General features: G+C 42.8%; 1 long non-coding RNA gene and 1 other non-coding gene across 2 annotated transcripts; one reads left to right on the top strand and one right to left on the bottom strand.

Moving 5' to 3' along the window:
• Window positions 1–327: 327 nt before the first annotated feature.
• Window positions 328–21666, bottom strand: LOC115299956. The gene is made up of 4 exons (XR_003912439.1): window positions 21595–21666; window positions 14123–14202; window positions 541–633; window positions 328–440 (listed from the first exon to the last, which is right to left on the bottom strand). It is a non-coding gene; the product is annotated as an uncharacterized LOC115299956 (long non-coding RNA).
• Window positions 12123–12226, top strand: LOC115300541. The gene has a single exon (XR_003912711.1). It is a non-coding gene; the product is annotated as a U6 spliceosomal RNA (small nuclear RNA).
• Window positions 21667–23388: the final 1722 nt, after the last annotated feature.

Below are 23388 nucleotides of genomic sequence, written 5' to 3'. Positions count from 1 at the left end.
TGTCATCGAGGTGGAGAAAATGGGCAGGGATGACAGTCACAGGTGGGAAAGGAGGAGAGGAGATTGTCCTCATTAGAGCCCCTACCCAGCTTGAGCCCCTCACCCTTCACCACAGGGCAACATAGTGACCCCCTAACCCCCCACACCTCCTGCTCTAGAGTGTCTTGGGAGGCTTGCCCTCCTTGGAACCTTGGTGGCACCTGATGGGCTTGGTTAACTCAGTCCTTGTTCATTGTCCTTCCTTCCTGCATCCCCCAGGCTCCCCTGCTCACATTCTCCTCATGCTTAGCCCACCCTTCCCTGAACAATCAGGCATCATTACACGGTGTCCTGTGCTCTCATGGGGGGAGTGGTGTTTGGTGGTAAAGTCCGTCATCCAGCTGGCACGTGATGCCACGCACTAGGTGAGCTTCCTACACAGGTGACATGTCCGCTTCACCCTGGAGTGTAATGTACAGATAAACTCCCAGCACGACCATGAGGGGGGCGCCAGAGAGGCAGCGTGGGGGAGCCTACCCTTCGTTGCAGTCAAAGACTTACATTCGGTCTGCAAAGGCCCTGAGGCCAGGCCTGGCACACGTAGATGGTCAATAGCAGTGAGTCCCCAGAGGCAGCAGAGAGCTCACCAAAATCCTGATAAGAAATGTCTGAAATTTATGTTTGATTTACAACAAAGCTAAACTCAAGGAAGGATGAATAACCCTTCCCACGTGTTTCCAGGAGCAATGGAAACACTGTAAACTAAGAACCAAAACTTCAGCAATGGGGACACAACACCAAATCCCAAAAAGAGCCAAAGCCATGGGTCACAGAATGTTCTAGAGTAGTGCAGCGCCTCCTCCCCACCTCCTCATCGTCTGGGAATTTGTTTAAAAATGCAGACTTTCAGGGGCACCTGGGTGGCTCAGGCGGTTGAACGTCAGCTCAGGTCATGATCTTGCAGTTTGTGAGTTCAAGTCGTGAGTTCAAGCCCTGTGTTGGGCTCTGTGCTATCAGCTCAGAGCCTGAAACCTGCTTCAGATTGTGTGTGTCTCTCTCTGCCCCTCCCCCACAAAAAAAAACATTAAAAATTTTTTTTAGATGCAGACTTTCAGGCCTTAATAAGACCTACTAAGTCAGATTCTGGGTGGGGCCCAGCTCTGTTTTCATAAGGCCTTCAGGTGATTCTGATGTGCATTCAAGTTTGAAAATCACAGGTCTCTAGAATCTTGTTACCTAGAGTTGCTGCAGATCAGCACCTCATCTCGGTCCCAGCTTGACCTGATTTAGAATCTGCATTTTATTTTATTTTATTATATGTTTATTTATTTTGAGAGAGAGAAAGAGAGCGAATCCCAAGCAGGCTCCACACCATTAGTGCAGAGCACAGAGCCCAGTGTGAGGCTCAGTCTCACAAGCCCTGAGATCATGCCCTGAATTGAAATCAAGAGTCAGCCGCTTGGGGCACCTGGGTGGCTCAGTCAGTTAGGCGACCAGTTTCAGCTCAGGTCATGATCTCAAGGTTCATGGGTTTGAGCCCCAAGTCAGGCTCTGTGCTAACAGCTTGGAGCCTGCTTCCGATTCTGTGTCTCCCTCTCTCTCTGCCCTTCCCTCACTTGCGCTCTCTCTCCCTCTCAAAAATAAATACATTAAAAAAATTTTAAACACAAAGAGTTAGCCTCTTCACTGACTGAGCCACCCAGGCGCCCCAGAATCTGCCATTTAACAAACTCCCCAGGTGCTTGTTGCACACGCTAGAGTCAAAGTGCTGATCCAGAGAATGCCTAAAATGTAGTCTCAGAGGTGAGGGGACTTGTGTCCATCAAGCAGCAGATAGTACTAAAGTAGTGATTGTAATACGTACCGTAACACCGATGACACAGGGACCACTTCCTGCCATGCCACCCCCATCAGTGGGGCACTCACACCCCAGTCTAAGTGGGAGCCTTGTGTTCAGACACCCCTGTTAAGAGTTTCTCCTTAACTGGAATCAGACTCTCACCTGTGAGCCTAAACTATCCCACCTGTGAGTCTGGCCATGCGCGGTCTGACTTGAGCAGAAAGAATGAGTCTCTCCTGGCTCAGGCAGACAAGTGTTTGTGTGACTTTTCCCCAGACTGTCCGTACGTGGTTGAGTTGTGCCCCGGGTTTGCCTCTTTCTGTTCTGCTACCAACTGACTATTTACACCAAAGCTCAGTGTGACCTGGTAGTGGTTTGCTATTACTGCTAGAACCAATTACCCCACATGGTGGCATAAAACAACATAAACATGATCTTACAATTCTTGAGCTCAGAGTCTGAAATGGGTTTTACTGAGACAAAATCAAGTGTCAGCAGGACCATGCTTTTTTTCAGAGGCTCTAAAGGAGAATCTGATTTCTTGTCTTTTCCAGTTTCTAAAAGCCATCTGCGTTCCTTGGCTTATGGCTCTTTCCTTCATCTTCAAGACCAGCAGCATAACTGCCGTCTCTGACCCTCTGCTTCCTTTGTCTTATCTTCTGACTGACCTTTCTGCCTCCCTCTTATAAAGACCCTTGTGATTACACTGGGTCCAGCTGGATAAACCAAGATCGTTGCTTCATCTCAAGATCCTTAATCACACCTGCAGAGTCCCTTTTACCACAGTCGCAAGTTTTGGGGATTATGACCTTAGGAGATCATTCAGTCTACTACATTTTGTTGCCTGACTCTCAAAGATTAGTGGTGTATCCCACATGCAAAACCATTCGCTCCATTCCATGTTACCCCAAAGTTTCAACCCCTTCAAGCATCAGTGCAAGCTCTGAAGCTTATCAGCTCAGAAGTCTCTTATCTCATTATCTAAATCACCTAAATTAGGCATGGGTGAGACTCTGGGTCTGATCCATCCTGGGGCAAAATTCTGGTCTATCCATGAATCTGCAAATCTCATGATTGTGGTTTGAATTAGAGTTCACACATACAAACTCAAGAAACAACCTAATCCCAGAATATAATGCTTGTTTAGGCCCAAGATAGTACTTAGAGGCATTTCAATTTGAAATGAAAGAAAATGGAGCGGGTAAAGCAATCACTAGTTCCAAGTAACTTTGAAATCCAACCCAGAACATTCCACTAGGTTTCAAGACCTGGGAATAAAGGTTTTCCCAGGTCTCTGAAAGTACGTTGTTCCCGTGAAACTTTTCATAAGCCAAAATGCTACAAAGTGAAGAAGCAATTACCACTAATTTATATGGAAAACTTTAAAACAAAATTTTTTAATGTTTATTTATTTTTGAGAATGAGAAACAGAGTGCTAGCAGGAGAGGGGCAGAGAGAGAGAGGGAGACAGAATCTGAAGCAGGCTGCTGACTCTGAACTGTCAGCACAGAGCCTGACTCAAGGCTCGAACCCACAAAATGTGAGATCAGGACCTGAGCCGAAGTCGGACACTTAATCTAAATGAGCCACACAGGTGCCCCTATATCGAAGACTTTTGATCATTCCCAGCCCTCCCCCGCAAATAACCTCTCTTAGGCTTTTCTGATACCTTACCACATATCTTGCTAGTTCTTAAGACTGTAGTAGACTTAACTTTGGTTAAGCCAAAGTTGGACGCTCAACCAGCTGAGCCACCCAGCTGGTGCCCCTATTAATTCTTTTTCTAAATGCACATTCTCCACTACTTTTATTCATTTATTCCTTTATTTTTTTAAATAATAGCTTTATTGAGATAAAATTCACATGCCATAAGACACAATTTTATTTTTTATTTATTTTGTGGATGCACAAAATAAATGAAGGCAAAGCACAGACGCTCATAGACACAGTTCAAAGCTATGGCAGCTCAGGGCTGAGATGCTGAGTGTAGTTCTCGGGGAAGGAGCTGGGCAATGCCACTCACTGCTCGGGGTGCGTGCTGCCTCTAAAATGGCTCACAGCAAAACAAAATGCTAATTTTGCTTTTTTTTTTTTTTTGCCTTTTTAAAAGCAAAAATCTTTGGATTTCTTTTGGTTAGTGAAAACAGGTACTAACGTAGGTCTTTCATAAAAGTGAAGTTGGATTCAGGGTGCCCAGGTGGCTCAGTCAGTTAAGCTTCTGACTCTTGATCTCTGCTCAGATCACAATCTTGAGTTTGAGCCCCGAGTAGGTCTCCACAATGATGGCAAGGAGCCTGCTTGGCATTCACTCTCCCCTTCTCTCCCTGCCCTCCTCCTGCTCACTCGCTCTCTTAAATAAACTTAAAAAAAAAAAGTGAAGCGGCTTAAGGCAAACTTCTGAAAAGCAGGGGATCCTGTAATCCTCTCTGTCCTCAAGCTCTGCGCTCTGGGCCTGAGCAGTGATCATTCCTCTTTAGAGTTTAAGGGGAGCACATCTTTACAGTTGAGTAACATGTAAATAGATCAGCCTGTTTCCTGTCTGTAGAATTTTGAGGAAAGTCAGAAAGCCTTCCTTAATTCCCTTTTCTCTCTCTTCCTTTGAGGCCTTGCTAGCGGTGCTTTTGCTGATGTAACAAGTTCCTGGCAAAGGGAATGCGGTTGTATACTGGTGCTTCGGCTAAACTTTAACCATCCCTTGTGGACTGGGGCAGGCCCCCCTTCACTGAGCCTGTTGTCTTCTGAACAAACTCAAGGTCGACAAGGAAGAAAAGAGGGGAGCAATGGCTGTGGGTTTAGCAGCCAATTACGTCCAGAACATATGATTACTGTCCTATCGAAGGACCAAGATTGCATTGACATTTACCACAAAGCGGGTAGACTCAAAGTCAGAGCTCCAGAGGTGTGTTCTACATGAACACTGGGGAGCTATGTCTCATCTTGTAGTCTGTAGTTCTTTGAAAAAGTAAAAACTAAAATTTTCCTGTGTAGAATTCATCCAGTTAAAGTTGGCTTGGTTCTCTGACTCCTGCAAATGTGATCAGGATTTTATCTATTTGTCTCCTCTGAAATCACCATTAAAAATGATGAAGAAAGTGATGCAGGTGGCTGAAGCCCTAGGGCATATAACCTGAGAACTTTTTGCAGCTTACCTTTTTTTTTTTAATGTTTATTTATTTATTTTTGAGAGAGAGAGAGAGAGAGAGAGAGAGTTCAAGCTGGGGAAGGGCAGAGACAGAGGGAGAGAGAGAGAATCCCAAGCAGGCTCTGTACTGTCAGCACAAAGCCCAACACGGGGCTCTGTCCCACAAACTGTGAGATCACTAATCCTGTCACCTATTCTATATTTTTCAAATATCTTGCTGAAATCCAGATAGCCTTTGTTAGAGCATTCCTTCACTGGGGTCTAAAAGGGATCAAAGATGTTATCAAAAGTTCTGATAAAAACTTTATCAAAAAGGGAGATGAAATTAGTTTTATAGGATTTGTATTTAGGTGAAACTCTATTGGGTCCCAATATCTATCAATTCTTTTTCTTTTTTACTTAAATTTTTTTAACGTTTATTTATTTTTCAGAGAGAGAGAGAGAGAGAGAGAGAGAGAGCGCGAGCACGAGTGGGAGAGGGGCAGAGAGAGAGGGATACACAGAATCTGAAGCAGGCTCCAGACTCTGACCTGTCAGCACAGAGCCCAATGCGGGGCTTGAACTCATAAATTGTGAGATCATGACCTGAGCCAAAGTTGGATGCTTAACCAACTGAGCCACCCAGGTGCCCCTATTAATTCTTTTTCTAAGTGCACATTCTCCACTACTTTTATTCATTTATTCCTTTATTTTTTTTTAATAATAGCTTTGAGATAAAATTCACATGCCATAAGACATGAGTATTTATTTATTTATTTTTCATAAGATACACTTTTAAAGTGTTCAGTTTAATGGCTTTTAGTATGTTGGTAGAGTTGTGCAATCATCACCACAATCAATTTTAGAATCTTTCATCACCCCAAAATGAAGCCCACAAGAAACTTGTGCTTCAGAGGAAATTAAAAGACATTCATAGAATGGGAGAAAATATTTTTAAATCACATACCTGATAAGGGTCTAGTATCCAGAATATAAAATGAACTTTTACAATTCAACAATAAATTGAATTTTATTTTAAATTTTATTTATTTTAATTAAAGATGGGCAAAGTATCTGAATAGATATTTCTCCAAAGTAGATACACAAATGGCCAATAAGCACACTAAGCAATGTTCAACATCACTATCATTAAGGAAACACAAATCAAAACTCGGGGCGCCTGGCTCAGTAGGTTAAGCCTCCGGCTTCGGCTCAGGTCAGATCTCACGTTCGTGGGTTCAAGCCCTGCATCGGGCTTTGTGCTGACAGCTAGCTCAGAGCCTGGAGCCTGCTTCAGATTCTGTGTCTCCTTCTCTCTCTGCCCCTCCCCGTCTCATGCTCTGTCTCTCTCAGTATCAAAAAAAATAAATAAAACAAAAAAAAATTAAAAAAAAAAAAGAAACACAAATCAAAACCAAAAGGAAATACCACTTAATATGCACTATGAGGTGACTTAAGTTTTGTATTTAGTATTAAGGAAAGCTCCAACTTCGTTCTTTCCCATATGGAAACTTATTTGTTTCAGGACCATTTGTTGAAAAGACAATTCATGTCCAATTGCATTATCTTGGCCCCCAGTCAAAAAATAGTTGACGAGGGGTGGCTGGGTGGCTCAGTCAGTTAAACGTCTGACACAGGCGATGATCTCATGGTTTCTGGGATCAAGCCCTTCGTTGGACTCTTTGCTGACAGTGCAGAGCCTGCTTGGGATTCTCTCTGCCCCTCCCCCGTTCACGTGCACTCTCCCTCTCCCTCTCAAAAATAAATAAATAAAAACTTTAAAAAAGACAGTTGACCAATAGAGGGGATGAATTGTATGCTATGTGAATTATACCTCAAAAAAACTGATACCCCTCTAAAATAATCAACTATTATTTGAAACAAATAAGTATTTTCTACCTGGACCAGATATTGCACTGAATACTTTAAGTTATTTAGAGTTTGTCCAACTCATCTGCTTCTTTTTCTTGAAAATTTTCTGTTTCTTCCCTCCTCACCAGTAGGCTCACCAGCACCCTGCTCACTATCAGCCACCACATTCCCCACAGAAATCCTACAAACTCACCGTGTTCTCAGTAACACCAATCTCTTCCCAACTCCTGTGGCCATCTGACTGTGCAAGATTGGGCCTATAAGCTTAGCCAAATGTTCAGTTTTTCACTTATTTTTGCTCAGCTTTCCCTCCCTGCCTCATGGCACCTAGACCAAAACTTTCACACCTTCTTCAACCTCCAAACCTGATCTGAACATCTACCCCCAAGCCCCTGGAAACCATCAATCTACTTTCTGTCTTTATGGGTTTGTCTATTTAATATTTCATATACATGGAATCATATAATATGTGGCTTTGTGTGCCTGTCTTCTTTCATTTAGCATGTTTTCAAGGTTCTTCCACATTGTAGCATCTGTCATAATTTCATTCATTTTGATGGTTGAATAGTACTCAATTTTATGGATATACTACATTTTGTTTAACCATTAATGGTAAACATTTGGGTTGTTTCCACTTTTTGGCTACTATTAATAGTGCCACTAAGAACATTCATATACAGGGGAGCCTGGAGGGCTCAGCTGGTTAAGCATCCAACTTCAGCTCTGGTCATGATCACATGGTTCAGGGGTTCAAGCCCCACATTGGACTCTGTGCTGACAACTCAGAACCTGCCTTCAGATTCTGTGTCTCCCTCTCTCTCTCCCACCCCCACTCCCACTCAAGTTTTGTCTCTCAAAAATAAATAAACATTAAAAAATTTTTTAAAGGAACATTCATGCACAAGTTCAACAAAAACCTCTCAGTAACTAAATCCCTTCAGTCCTTACCCTACTTGACCTCTCTGAGACTCTAGACGGTACTGACCATTCCTTCAAGAAATCCTTTTCTTTTTAATTAAATGCAATATGCCATGGTTTTAAAAGTAATAGTAACATATTAAAAGGATTACACACCATGACCAAGAGAGATTCTCCCTAGAAGACAAGGATGGTTCAACATACAAAAAGTAATCAATATGATTAATTCATTGACTGAATGAAGGAAAGAAACTCCATATGATTATTTCAATAGATCAGAAAAAGCACTTGACAAAACTCAACAAACTAGAAATAGAAGGAAACTTACTCAAAACAACCCATATATGAAAAACCTACAGCAAACATCATATGCAAAGGTGAAGGGATAGAAAGCTTTTCCTTTAAGATCAGGAGCAAGAAAAGGATGCCCACTTCTTCAACATAGTCCTAGAAGTTCTAACTAGAGCCATCAGGCAGGAAAAGAAATAAAGAGCTTCCAAATTGGAAAAGAAGACATAAAATTATTTCTGTTCACAGCATATGGCCATATATGCAGAAAATCCTAAAGATTTCACTAAAAAAACTGTAAGAACTAATAAATGCAGCAAATTTGCAAGATACAAGGCAAACCACAATTATCACCTGCATTCCTACATGCTAACATTGAAACATCCAAAAAAGAAATTAAGAAAATGTTATTTACAATACATCAAAAAGAATAAAATGCATATAAATTAACTTAAAGACGTGAAAGATTTGTACAAATAGAACTACAAAACACTGCTGAAAGAAATTGAAGAAGACATAAAAAAAATGGAATGACATCCCAAGTTCATGGACACTGAGTGATTTACAGGTTTAATCCAATTTTTAAATCCAAATCCTGTTTTTAGAAAAATAGAAAAACTCTTCCTAAAACTCACAAGGGACCCCAAATAACCAAGACAATTGTGGGGGGGGGGGAAAGAAAAAAAGTTGGAGATCTCATATTTCCTGATTTAAAAACCTACAGCAAAGCTATAGTGATCAAAACAGTATGGGGGTGCCTGGGTGGCTCATTCAGTTAAGCATCCAACTTCAGCTCATGATCTCACCATTGTGGGTTTGAGTCCTATGTTGGGCTCTGTGCTGACAGCTCGAAGCTTGGATCCTGCTTCAAATTCTGTGTCTCCCTCTCTCTCTACTCCTCTCCTGCTCCCACTCTGTCTCTCTCTCTCAAAAAAAAAAACATTAAGAAAAAAATAGTGTATTATTGGCATAAAGACAGACATATAGACTAATAGAATAGAGTTCAGAAATAAACTCTCGAAAAAGATGCTCGTCATCATTAGTCATTAGGGAAATGCAAGCACAAGCACAATGAGGTTCCACTTCACACCTACTATGAGGACCATAATCAAAAAGACAGAAAATATGTGTAAGCAAAGATGTGGAGAAATTGGAAGCCTTAGACACTGCTGTTGGGAATATACAATGGTGAAGCCACTGTGAAAAACAATTTGGTAGATCCTCAGAAAGTTAACTGAAGACAACCCATTGTGATCCAGCAGTTTAACTCCTGAGTACATACCCCAAAGTTTGAAAATAAGGACTGAGGTACTTGTATGCTAATGTTCACACAACTGCTATTCACAGTAGCCAAAGTAGAAACACCCCAAGTGTCCAACAGATGAATGAATGTGCACAATGTGGCACATGCACACAGTGGAGCATTGTTTCGCTGTGACAGGAGTGAAGATCTGACACACGCCGCAACACATAGGAGCCTGGAAGGCGTCGTGATAAATGAAAAAAGCCAGTCACGGAAAGGCTAAGTACTGTATGATTCTGCCTTGCCAAATAGTCTAAAGCAGTCAAGTTCATAGAGTCAGAAAGGGGACTAGAGGTTGAGACTTGGGTGAAATGGGAAGGGAGAATTATTACTCCATAGTTACAGACTTTCTGTTTGGAACAATGAAGAAGTTATGGACATAGTGGTCGCTGTACAATATTGTGAATGTAATTAATACTTTGGAATAGTACACTTAAAACATTAAAATGGCAACTTTCATGTTACATACATTTCATCACTGTTAAAAAAAATTGCCATAAAATATTTCATTCTTCCTTGTTTTCCTTCTCACAAGAAATTACTTCAGAAAAAAAAAAAGAAATAAACTCTCACATATATAGCCCAACAATTTTCAAAAAGGTACCAAAACCGTTCAGTGGGGAAGATAGTCTTCACTATATGGTGCTGAGAAAACTGAGCATCCATGTGCAAAAGAATGAAATTGGACCCTTACCAAACACCATGTATAGAATGAACTAAAATGGATATATGACCTAAAAATAAGACTCATAATTGCAAAGCCTTTGGGAGAAAACAGGGGAAAAGCTACAGGACACTGGATTTGGCAGTGATTTCTTGGATATTATGCCAAAGGGAAAAAAATAAATAGTTTGACTTGATAAAAATTTAAGAATTTTTGTGCACCAAAAGACACTAGCAACAGAGTAAAAAGCAACCCACAGAATAGGAGAAAATATTTGCAAATCATATATCTGTTAAAAAATAATATGCAGAACCTATAGGTAACTCCAAGTCAACCACAAAAAACAAAGCTTGACTAAAAAATGAGCAAAGGCCTTAAACAGACATTTATCCAAAGAAGATAAACAAATGACCAATAAGCACATAAAAATATGCTTAATATCACTAATCAATAGGGAAATGCAAGTCAAAACTACAGTGAGGTGGGGGGTGGCGCCTGGATGGCTCAGTCTGTTAAGCATCTGACTGGATTTCAGCTCAGGTCATGGTCCCACAGTTCGTGAGATAGAGTCCCATGTTGGACTCTGTGCTGAACTTGATTGGGATTCTCTCTCTCCCTCTCTTTCGGCTCCTCCCCAACTCATGTGCATGTACATATGCTCTTTCTCTCTATTTCTCAAAAATAAATAAGCATTAAAAAAAAACTACAATGAGATACTACCTCACACCCAGTAGGATGGCTGCTATCAAAACCCATAAAGTAGTGAGTGTTGACGATGTGGAGAAATTGAAAGCCCTTCTGCACTGTTGGTGGGAATCAGAAGGACATCAGTCACTGGATTTAGGGCCCATCCTAAACCAATATGACCTCATCTTAACTAATTATATCTGCAAAGACCCTATGTCTAAATAGAGCGACTGCTATGGGTTAAATTGTGTCACCCACAAAAAAATTTGAGGGGAAAAATCACTGAAGCAGAAAGTTGATTCTTTGAAAAGATCAACAATATTGATAAACTTTTAGCAAGACTATCCTAGTCTATTCAGGTTGCTAGAACAAAACACCGTAGACTGGATACCTTATATAAAACAGAAGTCTATTTCTGATAGCTCTAGAGATTGGACATTCAAGATCAGGGTGCCAGCATGGTCAAATGAAGGCCCTATTCTGGGTCGTACACTTTTTATTATATCCTTGCATAATAGAAGGGGTGAGGTTGCCTCTAATATAAGGGCTCTAGTCCCATGAATAAGGACCCTGCCTTCATGACCTAATCACCCCAAAGGCCCCCACCTCCTAGTACCAGCACTTTGAGCATTAGGATTTACCATATGAATTTTGAGGGCACAAAAATCTTTAGACCGTGGCATAGACTTACACAGAAAAAGAAGATATAAGTAACTAAGATCATAAATGAAAATGGGAACATTATTACTGAGCTTATAGAGATAAAAAGGATTATAAAAGAATACTATAAACAGTTGTGCACCAACAAGTTAAAAAACCTAGAAGACACGGGTAAATTCCTTGAAACATGCAAATTACCTAAAGTGACTCAAGAAGAAATAGAAAATATGAACACACCTATAGCAAGAGATTGAATCAGTAACCAAAAAGTTCCCAACAATGAAAAGTCGAGCACCAAATGGCTTCACAGGTAAATTCTATCAAACGTTTAAAGAATTAACACCAAATCTTCTCAAATTCTTCCCAAAAAATTGAAGAGGAGGAGACACTTTCTAACTTACCCCATGAGGCCAGCATGGCCAGCATGATAAAGAAGTGAGAAAAGAAGATTATAGATCTTAATGAGTTAAAAAAATATTATTATTTTAAAAAGATTATAGATCTTGTAGATCTTATGAATTAAAAGAAAATTATGGATCTTATATCCCTTATGAATATAGATGTAAAGATCCTTGAGAAGATATTAGCAAATTGAATCTAACAACAGATTAAGATAATTCTTCACCATGACCAAGTGGGATTTATCCCAGAAATGCAAGGGTGTGATTCATCATAAGAAAATCAATGTGATACATCACATTAATAGAATGAAGACAAAAGCATATGATCATCTCAGTTGGAGAATCTCAGTTGACAATATCCAACACAGTTTTATGATAAAAACTCTCAGAAAAATTATGTTTGCTTTAATAAATAAAATTGGAATGCTAGGGAAGCTGAACATGGCCCCTGTGTAAGGATGGCATGCAAATTTGTGGAGTGGTCCATATTTTTGCCAACTATACTTTGATTAAAAAAAAAAAAACCTCTCAGGTAGGGCACCTGGGTGGCTGAGTCAGTTAAGTGTTCGACTTGATTTCAGCTCAGATCATGATCCCAGGGTTGTGAAATTGAGCCTGGCATCAGACTCTGTGCTGACTGTGGAGCCTGCTTGAGATTCTCTCTCTCTCTCCTCTCCCCCCTCCCTCCCCCCCTCCCCTCTCCCCTGTTTATTTTTCCCTTAGCCCTTCCCCTGCTCATGTGTGCACATGTGCACACACTCTGTCTCTCTCATAAAATAAAAATAAATTACTCAAAAAAAGTAGAAATAGAGAAGTCTCCTAAACATGATAAAAGGCATTCATTCATTCATTCATTCATTCATTCATTTATTTATTTATTTAAAAAGATCACAATCTTTTTATCAGTATCATAACACATTGGCTTATTAATAATTAAGGCATTTGCATACACAACATCTCAATGTGGACACAAAATTTCAATGTTGATTATTTGCTAGATAAAGGGCATTTGTGAAAATCAAAATTTCAATGTTGATTATTTGCTAGATAAAGGGCATGAACATCATATGCACAGACCTAAAGCCTTCCCCTCAAGATAAAGAACAAGACAAGAATGCTTGCTTATACTGCTGCTATTCGATATCGTAAAGAATGTTCTAGCCAGCGCAATTAGACAAGAGAAAGAAAGACCTTCAAACCGGAGATAAAAACTATGTCTATTCACGGATGGCAGTCTTCTATATTTAGAAAATCCCAAAGAATCCACAAGAAAGCTGCTACAGTTATAGTGTGTTACAGCAACCCTAGAAAATGAACACAGTCACATTCTGAAGTTCTGGGTGGACATGAATTTGGAGTGGGGAGAGGCCCACTCAACCCACTACACTGGGCTTGCAGATTCCTTTACCAACGTTTATTCTTTATTCCTTTATTTTTTCCAGTTTATTTAATTAATCAATTTATTTATTCATTCATTTATTTATTTGGAGAAAGTGAGCAGGGGAGGGGCAGAGAGAGAGAGAGAATTCCAAGCAGGCTCTTCACTGTCAGTGCAGAGCCCCACGTGGGCCTCAATCTCAAAACCATTAATGAGATCATGACCTGAGCTGAGACCGGAAATCTGATGCTTAGTTTTAATCTGAGCCATTCAGGTGCCCCTATTTTTCCATTTCTAATCTGAAGATCATTTACCCAGACAGATGAGATGGAGCTAAGACAAGCTGCAGGCCACCAGTCACTGTGTTCTTATTCCAAATACAAGTTCAAAGCCTCTTGCTATCATGTGAGCCTGTTTCTGTATTTGCCCCTCTTGTCCTCTTATTGTAAACCAGCTCTCCATTTGGCACTGGGCCTTTTTACCTTGTTTTCTGTTTCCCATGTACTCCAGCTCAGCCAGAAATGACTCCCCCCTCCCCTACTCATTTGACATTGCCCAGCAGAATTTGGATTTTGAGGTTTTCAGAACCACTCCTCCTCCTTAGAGCTTCTACTTAACTCCATGAGTTGATACTGCAACAGCTGCTCACTTCTAGGTCATATCTTAGGTCTCTACGATTCCTACCCAATATTTGAGACAAAGAATTGTCATTTTTGCTAAGGAAAAGGACTGTTGTGGGAGCAGGGACCTGTTGACCTTCCCTAAAGGTGAAATCATAGGAGTGGATCAGTCTGACAAGGTCCCTCCTTGTCAGGACCCCAGCAGAGCTTTTATCCTCTGTCCTAGCAGATGCCTGTGCTCTGGCTGACCTTGAAGAATGTCCCCTGCACCCTGAAGTGCCCTATGGTTCTCCTAGTCAGGCTTGAGAGCTGGCCTGGCCTTTTGGCAACTGCCTCATCCTCAGTCCTTACTCTGCTAAATGCACCCTCCTCCAGACAACGGGACACTCACCTCTTTACTCTTCCTCCTTCAGAAGTCCATCTCTGGGCTGTCCTCAAGCATCCTTCCTACTGGTAGGGCAGCTCCGCTGTCTGGAAATGGGAGAGGAGACAGCCCTGACCCATCTCTCAGATATTTGTCCTCAAAGGTGAACTCAGACCTCAGAGCAGGCAGGGCTTGAAGATCAAGGGCCTGGATAATGAGAACTTCAGTACAAGTTCAAAACGTCCTGACTCCCTGGGTTGTTATTTTTTCCTCCTCTTCTTTTTGTTTCCCCTGGAGTGAACTCTTAAAGGAAAAGCAAGCAAACAAAAGAAAACAAAACGAGATGAAAAAAAAAAAAAGCCTCTGGGCTTTTTTCTTCTTAGGGAAGGTAGGAGAAAATATAATTCCATATTTTCTGTAATGTTCTGCTAATCTTGAAAAAAATGTATGAAGTGACAGACCTAAAAACACTGATTTCATATTCTGAATTCACAAGCAGAATTACAATATAGACATATTTATTTTCTTTTTTAATTTTTTAAATGTTTTTATTTATTTTTGAGAGAGAGAGAGAAAGAGAGACAGTGTGAGCAGGGGAGGATCAGAGAGAGAGAGAGAGGGAGACACAGAATCTGAAGACATCCTCCAGGCTCTGAACTAGCTGTCAGCACAGAGCCTGATGCGGGACTCAAACCCACGAACCGTGAGATCATGACCTGAGCCGAAGTCGGACGCTTAACTGACTGAGCCACCCAGGTGCCCCGACACATTTATTTTCAAACATTAAGAGGCAAAAGCCCTGGGGCATCTTTGTGGCTCAATTGGTTAGGCACCTGACTTCGACTCAGGTCATGATCTCACAGTTTGTGAATTCAAGCCTCACGTTGGGCTCTCTGTTGTCAGGGTATAGCCTGCTTCAGATCTTCTCTCTTCCTCTCTCTCTGCCCCACACCCACTCTCTCTCTCTCTCTAAAAAATAAATAAGCATTTTTATTTATTTTTTTTTTCAATAAATAAGCATTTTTTTAAAAAGAGGCAAAAGATCACATATTATGTAATTCAACTTACTTAAAACATCTGGAACAGATAAAGCTATACAAAATTAAGACAAAAAAATAGATTAGCGGTTGTTAAGGACTGGATAGGAGAGATAGAAGGATAGGAAGCAAAGAGCATAGAGTTTCCTTTTGACATGATGAAAATGCTCCAAACTTGATTGCAATGATGGTCACACACATCTGTGGATATACTAAAAATTATTGCATTGTACACTGCAAATGAATGAACTGTGTGGTGTTTGGATTCTATTTCAATAGATCTGTTTAAAAACTAAACATCAGGGGGCGCATGGGTGGTTTGGTTAAGACTCTTGATTTCAGCTCAGGTCATGATCTCATGGTTCATGAGATCAAGATCCACACCGGGCTCTGTGCTGATAGCTCTCTTTGCTGGATCCACTGCGAGAATGCGGACCACTTATCAGTAACCAGACTGTACACATTCCAGAAATGTCATCATTCTGAAGGGCCCGGTATTGTGAAAGCCCAGAGGAATCCTGGGGAGGGACTTCATCACTTTAGAAACCAGCTTCCTTGGAAAGAAAAGCAAGAGACTCTGGGTTGACAAACAGAGAGGAACTGGTGACAGTTCACACAGCCTGTAGTCAAATATAGCACGTGATCAAGGGTGTTCCACTGGGTTTCCATTAGGACGAGGTTTGCGCGTGCTCACTTCCCCATTTATGTCTATATTCAGGAAGGTGGATCTCTTGTTGGAATCTGAAATTTCTTGAATGAAAAAAAAATCAATCTGCTGGTTTAAGTGAGGCCAGGTATTACTTGTTCAGTATCTCAAGCCCAGAAAGTTACTGCCATTGAACTTGTACCAAACTCAGCTTCTATGATTCAGCTAACCAATCACAAGGCTATCAGAAAATTTTTAGATGTTATCTGTCTCTTATAAAGGAACCGATTGGCAAGCTGATGAAAAAGATCTGAGGTTTTCCAGCTACAGAAACAAGAAGATGCCAAATGAGACCCAAGACCTATTTGAGATCATGTTTATATGCAATAAAATTTATTTTTGGGAAAAAAAATAGGAAGTCTCAAACTAGTACTCTGATCAGCTGAGTATCCTGTGACTTGCTTGTTAAATTCAAAGTGTGACTGTACAATTTTTGCAAGGACATTTTGTGTTGCTGCACTCCACCATGAAAGGGAAGCACCCTGTATCAGTATGTTCTGTCTTGGACATCATAAAGTCCTTTGGCTGTAGGGTGATCTGGGAAAGAGAGTGAATGTGCCCTCAACAATGGTAAAGGTAGATTTGGGTGTATTACATTGAGTAAGTCATTTTACCTCGCTGAGCCTTAATTTCCTCATCTGTGATAGAGACAGAATAACCACTTTACAGTCTTTCAGAGCCATAGGATCCCCTAACAGCAAGCCTGCTCACAGGATTGCTATCATTATTGTCAGCAAGTGATCGGAATCCAGTGGGCAACCCCACACACCTCACCTTTGCCCTAGCGATGCTCTGTAGGCTCTCACTTGGGGGTCAGGGACCAGGTGACGGTGGCCATGGAACAAGGAGGAGGGTCAATTCCCAGAAAATCACAGCCTGGCTAAAGCCAGACAGCCAGGACTCCAGTGCAGGCCCCTGAGTACAAATGTGCTGACAGCTGCTGTTCCAGGAAGAAGGAAAAGGGAGAGGAAACAAAAGAGCTTGAGCCACACTTAGAAAGATGACCCGGAGATCCGCCCAAACAATGCTACAGCCTCCACGACAAGCCTGGGAAAGTATTTCTGGGCCCAAGAGGCAGGAATAGAAGTAGAAGTGCACTGAGGGATGGGAGAAATGCCCAGAAAAGTAGCTTAAGACAGACTTGCAGTCAAATAGCTGAATGACTCCATGGTTCAGATACAAAATACCGGTGAATCAAGCACAAAAAGAAACAGACCCAGAAAGATCCAGTCAAGCTTAAAGTAAGTGAGGCCTCTTTGTGAATCAGACACAAGCAGAAGTGGTGAATGGGGAGCCTCAGGGACCTGCCCTGAGTCCAGGGCAGAGCTGGTGGCCAAGCACTTCCCGTCAGAGGGGCAGCAGGAAATAAAAGCACTCATGTGTACAAGCCCCATGGAGGGCACTCAAGATGCCCATAAAGGGGAAGGTGAGCAGACTCTCTGCACCCAGCGCCATTTCTAGAACGCAGCTGGGCAGTCTTGCATGTGAGCACAGGATCAGGAGCCACCTGAGGAATGGATGTTGGGATGTTGGTGGTGAAAGGGCGAAATGGAAACAGCCTAATTTGCTGAACAGGAAAAGGGCAGGGGTGTCTGACCAAGTGTCTGACTCTTGGTTTCAGCTCAGGTCATGATCTCGAGGTTTATGGGATCAAACCCCCTGATGGACTCTGTGCTGACAACGCAGGGTCCTGATTAAGAGCCTGCTCTCCTCACTCTGCCCCTCCCCCGATCATGGTCTCTGTCTCTCTCAAAATAAACAAGGGGAAAAAAAGGTCATTATCAGTGGTGGTGTATTTGCACAGTGGAGTCCTCTCCAGCAATTACAATGGGTGAACTAGGGCCATGTGTATCAGGGTGGACAATTCTGGCCAAAGCACCTCAAATGGCTATGCGTGGTTTCCTGGGGGTGGGAAAGTAGACCCGTCCCCCCCCCTCCCCAGGAAAGGATGCTGCTGTTGGTGAATGGCTATTCAGTCTGCCTCAGGTATTCAGAAAAAGAGAGGGGCAAGGTCACTTCTGACTACGACCAGTGCCAGGGATAAATCAGGGAGATGTGAGAAGGTGACTGGAGAGGTTGCTAATTTATATTAGGTGTGTCAGAGAAGAACCTGCTCCTTATTTCTCTTGTTTAAAATTATCTTCCGGGGGCGCCTACCTGGCTCAGTCAAGCATCCGACTCTTGATTTGGATTCAGGTCATGATCTCACCATTCATGAGTTCGAGCCTTAATATATGCTCAAGAATAGAGTTATTGAGATGGAGAGTTTTCCCAGAGTAGAAAGTGGATAGTGGTCAGGTTTTCTGACTTTTGGTTTTCCCGTGTTAATTTTGAGATGCTTTTGGGTATTTCAGGGTTGATATCAGGTATGCTTTGGACACATGAATTTGGAAATATGCAGAGTGGACAGACTGGAGATGTGAACTTAGGGGTTGTATTAGTTATCTATTGATGCATAACAAATTACCCCCAAACCTAGTAGCCTAAAGCAACAAATATTTATTATCTCACAGTTTCTGTCAGTCAGGAATTTGCGAGTGGCTTAGCTGGGTAATTCTGGCCCTGGGTCTCTCATGCAGTCAAGGTGTCCCCTGAAAGCTTGATGAGGCTGTAGGATCCACTTCCACGTTGTTGAACCCGAGTTCCTTGCTGGCTATTGGCAAGAGGCAGATGCCACTCCACAGTGGGCACAAATATCCTCAGGACTTGGCAGCTAGCTTCCCCCAAAGCAAGAGGGGAAGGGCTCCAAGAGAGAGCAAGAGGCAGAAACCACACTATGGCATAGTCTTGGAAGCAACATTTCATCACTTCTGCTGCCTTTTCTTGATCTCACAGACCAACCCTGATGTGATATAGGAGGGAATTACAGAAGGTCATGAATCTCAGGGGATTTTGTCATCATATAAATAGTGTATAAAACCGTAAGAATGGATGAGATAATTTGGTGGGGTGAGAATATAGATAAAAGAACCCTGGGACACTCCAACATTTGAAGATCAGAAGAAAAGGAGCCAACAGGGGAGGCAGAGAAGACGTGGTTAGTGAGGCATGGGGCAAACCAAGAACGTGTAGCTTCATGGAAGCCTCGTGTTGACTTGAATAACCGAGTCAAAGGTTACCCAGAGTGAGAAAGAGGATTGCAAAGTAGTTTGGATCTTACAACGCAGAAGTAATTGGTGATCATGCCAAGAGCAGTTTCCCACGGAGTGTAAAACCTGATGAGAGTAGGTTGAGAGCGAAGAGAATGGAAATAGCTGGCAACACTGAGCATAGAAAACGCTTCTCATAAATGTTGTGGTGGGGAGGAACTTGGGACCAAGGGAGAACACTCTTCATGACAGGGGACACTAGGACGTGTTTGAATGCTACACAGAAATGATCCAAAAGCAGTACGAACACTGTCAATGCCAGAGAAGGAGGGGTCACAGAGAGGAAGTCCTTGAGAAGGCATGAGGAGATGGGATTCTGAGCCCACACAGAGGGGCTGGACTTCGACGGGAACAGAAACAACTCATCCAGGGTAATAGGAGGGCAGGCAGAGAATGTGGGGGCAGCTGCAAGTGGGTGGGTAGACGTGGTGGTGGAAGGAAGGTGACGGGGTTCCCGTTTTAGAAAGGTTCTATTTAATTTATTTATTTCTATTAATTTCTTTCTTCCTTTCCCCTTCCACGTCCCATCTATGCTTTCATGGAGGCTAAGTGCGCTTTCATGGCATGGAGAAGGTGGTGTGTGCACGTTTTAGTTCTGGGACACTGTCAGTTCAAGCTGTCTGAATTTTATGGATTCGCCCCTCGCATCCGAACTTGAAATCAAAAGAGGGCCAAGGGGATGTGACATGGGTACCAAAGATACCGATTTTACTCTAACCCTGTGACTCTCAGATCCACTTGTGGCCCACGTGTAAGCCACCCTGGAATTAGAACCTTAATGTGATACCATCTGCAATCTGTAAAATCACTTAGTACGGGCCGGTTAGTAGGACAAAACAAAGATTCCTGTTGCTGGGGCAGCTACTGAGCCCCATAGCTATGTGCATTATCACCTTTCTCCACCACCCATTCTGGACTCCTTTCACTCTTGGCCGGCGCTTCGGCAGGTCTAGGCTGCTCGCTTGTTCTGAGCCCTTAGTTGTCTTGCTTTGTCAGGCCATGATTGCTATGATTGGCTTCTCACTATCACTGGGAGCACCAAGAAATGGCCCACCAGGTCCCCTGAGTTCCAGACATGCTTCCCCACTGCCCGTATCATCAACTTCATGACAAATAGGATAGATTGCTCTGGCTGGTGTGGTAACCTTTTTTTTTTTTTTTTTTTTTGCCTAATGGTCCATTGGCTGAGGAGACCAAGGTTGTAGTTCACTGAACGCTTCATGTGTTCCTGTGTTTTTTGGTAAAAGTGTTCACCTTCTTTTGATCCTGGGAACCAGGACCTCCAAATCCATGAGACCCTGCTGTTATGGAGATGGGAAACACAAACTCTGAAAATGAGTCACTGGAAGAGATGATGAGAGGGGCCATTCACATTCTACTCCTTTTGATTCCTGGACTGGGAAATCCCATTATTAGGGAATACCAGATGTCAGCATATATCACATCCTGAAAGGCAGCACCCCCAATCTGCAGGGTGTCCCCACGCTGGTGCCTTTGCTGAAGCTCTAAGGCTGCTCCGTCTTCCCAGTAGGCTGGCCGCTTCTGGTGATGTGTGTGTGTGGACAAATGGATACTGTGTCATGTGCCTGTTGTCACATGCCTTTCATCGTAAAATGGATCCTTTGATCTGAGGTGATACAATGCCAGATATTATGTTGGCAAATCAGACTCAGAAAGCCCTCAGGAAGTGATGTTGGGAGAGGTCCTGTAGGCAGAGAAGCACTCCCATATCTGGAGTAGGTATCAGTTATGGAAGTACTGTTCCATCCTGGGTGAAAGAAGCTGGGTTCCCAGTGTGAAATATGCTGATTCCAGAATCTAAAGAGTCATGCCAAGTATTGTGTTTATTTTCCTAGCGGTGGGAATGACAAGGTATAATAATTTGCCCTTTACCTTAGAGGGAACATCTTGGCATGGCCTGGACCATTGCACCTTGGAAACTTTGCTGATTTGGTGGATCCCTGAATTTTTGTGGGATTTGTCATATTTTGGCATGTTTATACCTTATTGGGGCATCCACAGTACTTGCTACTTCCTGCCCACCAGGTCCAAATAGCATGATATTAGCATTAATACAATGGGCTAGTATGATATTTCGTGGAATGTCAAGGTCTCTATAGATCATATCATGAGAGTATAGGAGAGTTAGCAGAGCCCTAGCACTAGACAGTGAATGTGTCAGTGCTGTCTTTCTCATGTGACCATGGCCTGCTTTTGATCTTATTTGTTGATGGGGATTGAAAAGAACACATTTGCCACATCAGTAGCCACAGATCAAGGGACTGAGGCTTCTGAGCTTTGGCTAACAATTGGTGAAGTTTGTGGTAGCCCACCTTTATCTCCCATGATCTATCCAGTATTTGTAGGGGCCGTAGAGGTGAGTTGGGTCGCGATAAAATGGGGACCACCATTCTGACACATTCTGTCTTAGAGAGTGGCTCCATTCTGCAGTTCCACTGAAGTATTGCTTCTGTTTTACCATCTCAGCAGGTGGCCTGGGGTAGTGGGGGCTTGCCAGCCTTCCTCAATACTCCATCAGGGAAATTCCAATATCTTTACCTCATTTACAGTTAGCCACTGTTGTGTTCAAGATTTGAATGACCTTACCGTGAGTATAATAAGATTGACTTCAGATATCCTTTCCAGGACATGAAATCCCAAGTCACAGAAAAGTTGCCCTGCCCTATGTTAGTAAATCTTCCTTATCCAGGGCTAGCAAGGGAGGGGCAGAGAGAGGAGACCAAGAGAATACTAAGCAGGGTTTGTGATGTCAGAGTGGAGCCCCGACATGGGGCTGATCCCATGAACAACGAGATCATGACCTGAGCCAATAACAAGAATCGGATGTTTAACCAACTGGGCCCCCAGGTGCCCTGCTAAATTTTAAGAAGGACACATTCAAGTCAATTGCCTCACTGAAATATACTAGAATGAAGACAAAAACAGCTAGATTTAGCAATTTGCAGATAGGGAAAAATGCCTTGCGGGGCTTATTCCAGGTAAGGTAGGAATTAGCCCCTCCAAACCACTTTGTATTTTCACACTGCTCACTGGACGTTGAGGGGCTACATCATCTGGTGGCCAATTCAGACAAGTCCTCTGACAGACATTTGGAGGAAATGCTCAGAAATAAGAGCAGGAACTAGAAACCAGAGCCCAAGAGAGCTGAAACTCAGTAACTTGCCTATATTTGTTAGTCTGGCTTACGTTCTCCTTCTGGCAGACGAGTCCTTAGAATTGAAAGAGTTTGTGCACCTGTGTTTGGGAACATGAAAGGGGAAGCTGGTCTCATTCCCAGATTCCCAGGCTTGGGGGCTGGGGAGGAGATTTCCCGAAGGTGAGGACGGTGGGGGCAGCAAGTGGGGAAGACAAAAGGGAAGGCGGGGGTAGAGATGCTCCGAAAGAAAAGCTATGGAGTGACAGGTGACGCCAGGGAGAGGCAGAGCGTTAGTGGAAGAATAGCTTCCAGAGAAAATGACATGAGGACTGCTAGATCCAGGAAAATGGGGAGGGCAGAAGAGAGAGAGATCTTCAATGCGGTAAGGAGCAAGTTTATAGTAAATAGGGGCGGTGAAAGTAGGAGATTGTGGTCTGGGAGGAATCCCAGAGGCAAAGGGGTTTCAGAAAATAAAGAATGTAAAGTGTGGTCCGGTATATGAGCAACAATGGGAAAAGAAAGGACTAAAGTCAAGTAGATCACAGAGCTGAGGCCCAGGATGGGGAGGCTACTCACAGGGACAAGAAGTAGGATGGAGAAGGGGCCTGAGCCACAGGCCAAATTGCATAGTGAGTTTGTGTATGCAGGAGAGTCTTGGAGACCAAAGGGATGTGAGGATAAAGCTGTCTGAATGGAGTATTAAAGAATGAGAGGGGCGCCTGGGTGGCTCAGTTGGTTAAGCCTCCAAGCTCAGGTCATGACTCAAGGTTCATGGGTTTGAGCCCCACATTGGGCTCTGTGCTGAAAGCTTGGAGCCTGGAGCTTGCTTCAGATTCTGGGTCTCCCTCTCTCTCTGCCCCTCGCCCCCCACCCCCGTCTCTCTGACCCTCCCCTGCTCACACTCTTTCTCTCCTTCAAAAATAAATTTAAAAAACCTACAAAAACAGACAAAAGAATGAGAATGAAGGGCTTCCAGGCAGAGGGAAGGACATAAGTGAAAGCACAGAGTCATGCAACGATGTGGTGTGTGCAGGAATTGGGGGCCAGGAACAGATCAGATGGTCGACAAATCAAGATATGGGGTTTGGATTTATCCTCAAAGAGACAAACCTGCTCATTTCTCCTACTCCTACACTCGTAATGTTGGAATATCTCCAGACTCATCTTTGGATCTGCTCTCTACCTGCCTTCATTCCTTTGGGGACCACATAAATTCTCAAAGCTGACAATTTCCAAGTTTACAT

This window comes from Suricata suricatta, chromosome 8 (genome assembly GCF_006229205.1).
Source record: "Suricata suricatta isolate VVHF042 chromosome 8, meerkat_22Aug2017_6uvM2_HiC, whole genome shotgun sequence".
Classification (NCBI taxonomy): Eukaryota; Metazoa; Chordata; class Mammalia; order Carnivora; family Herpestidae; genus Suricata; species Suricata suricatta.
Note: the sequence above shows the minus strand (reverse complement) of the source record. Positions and strands in the feature narration are given on the sequence as shown.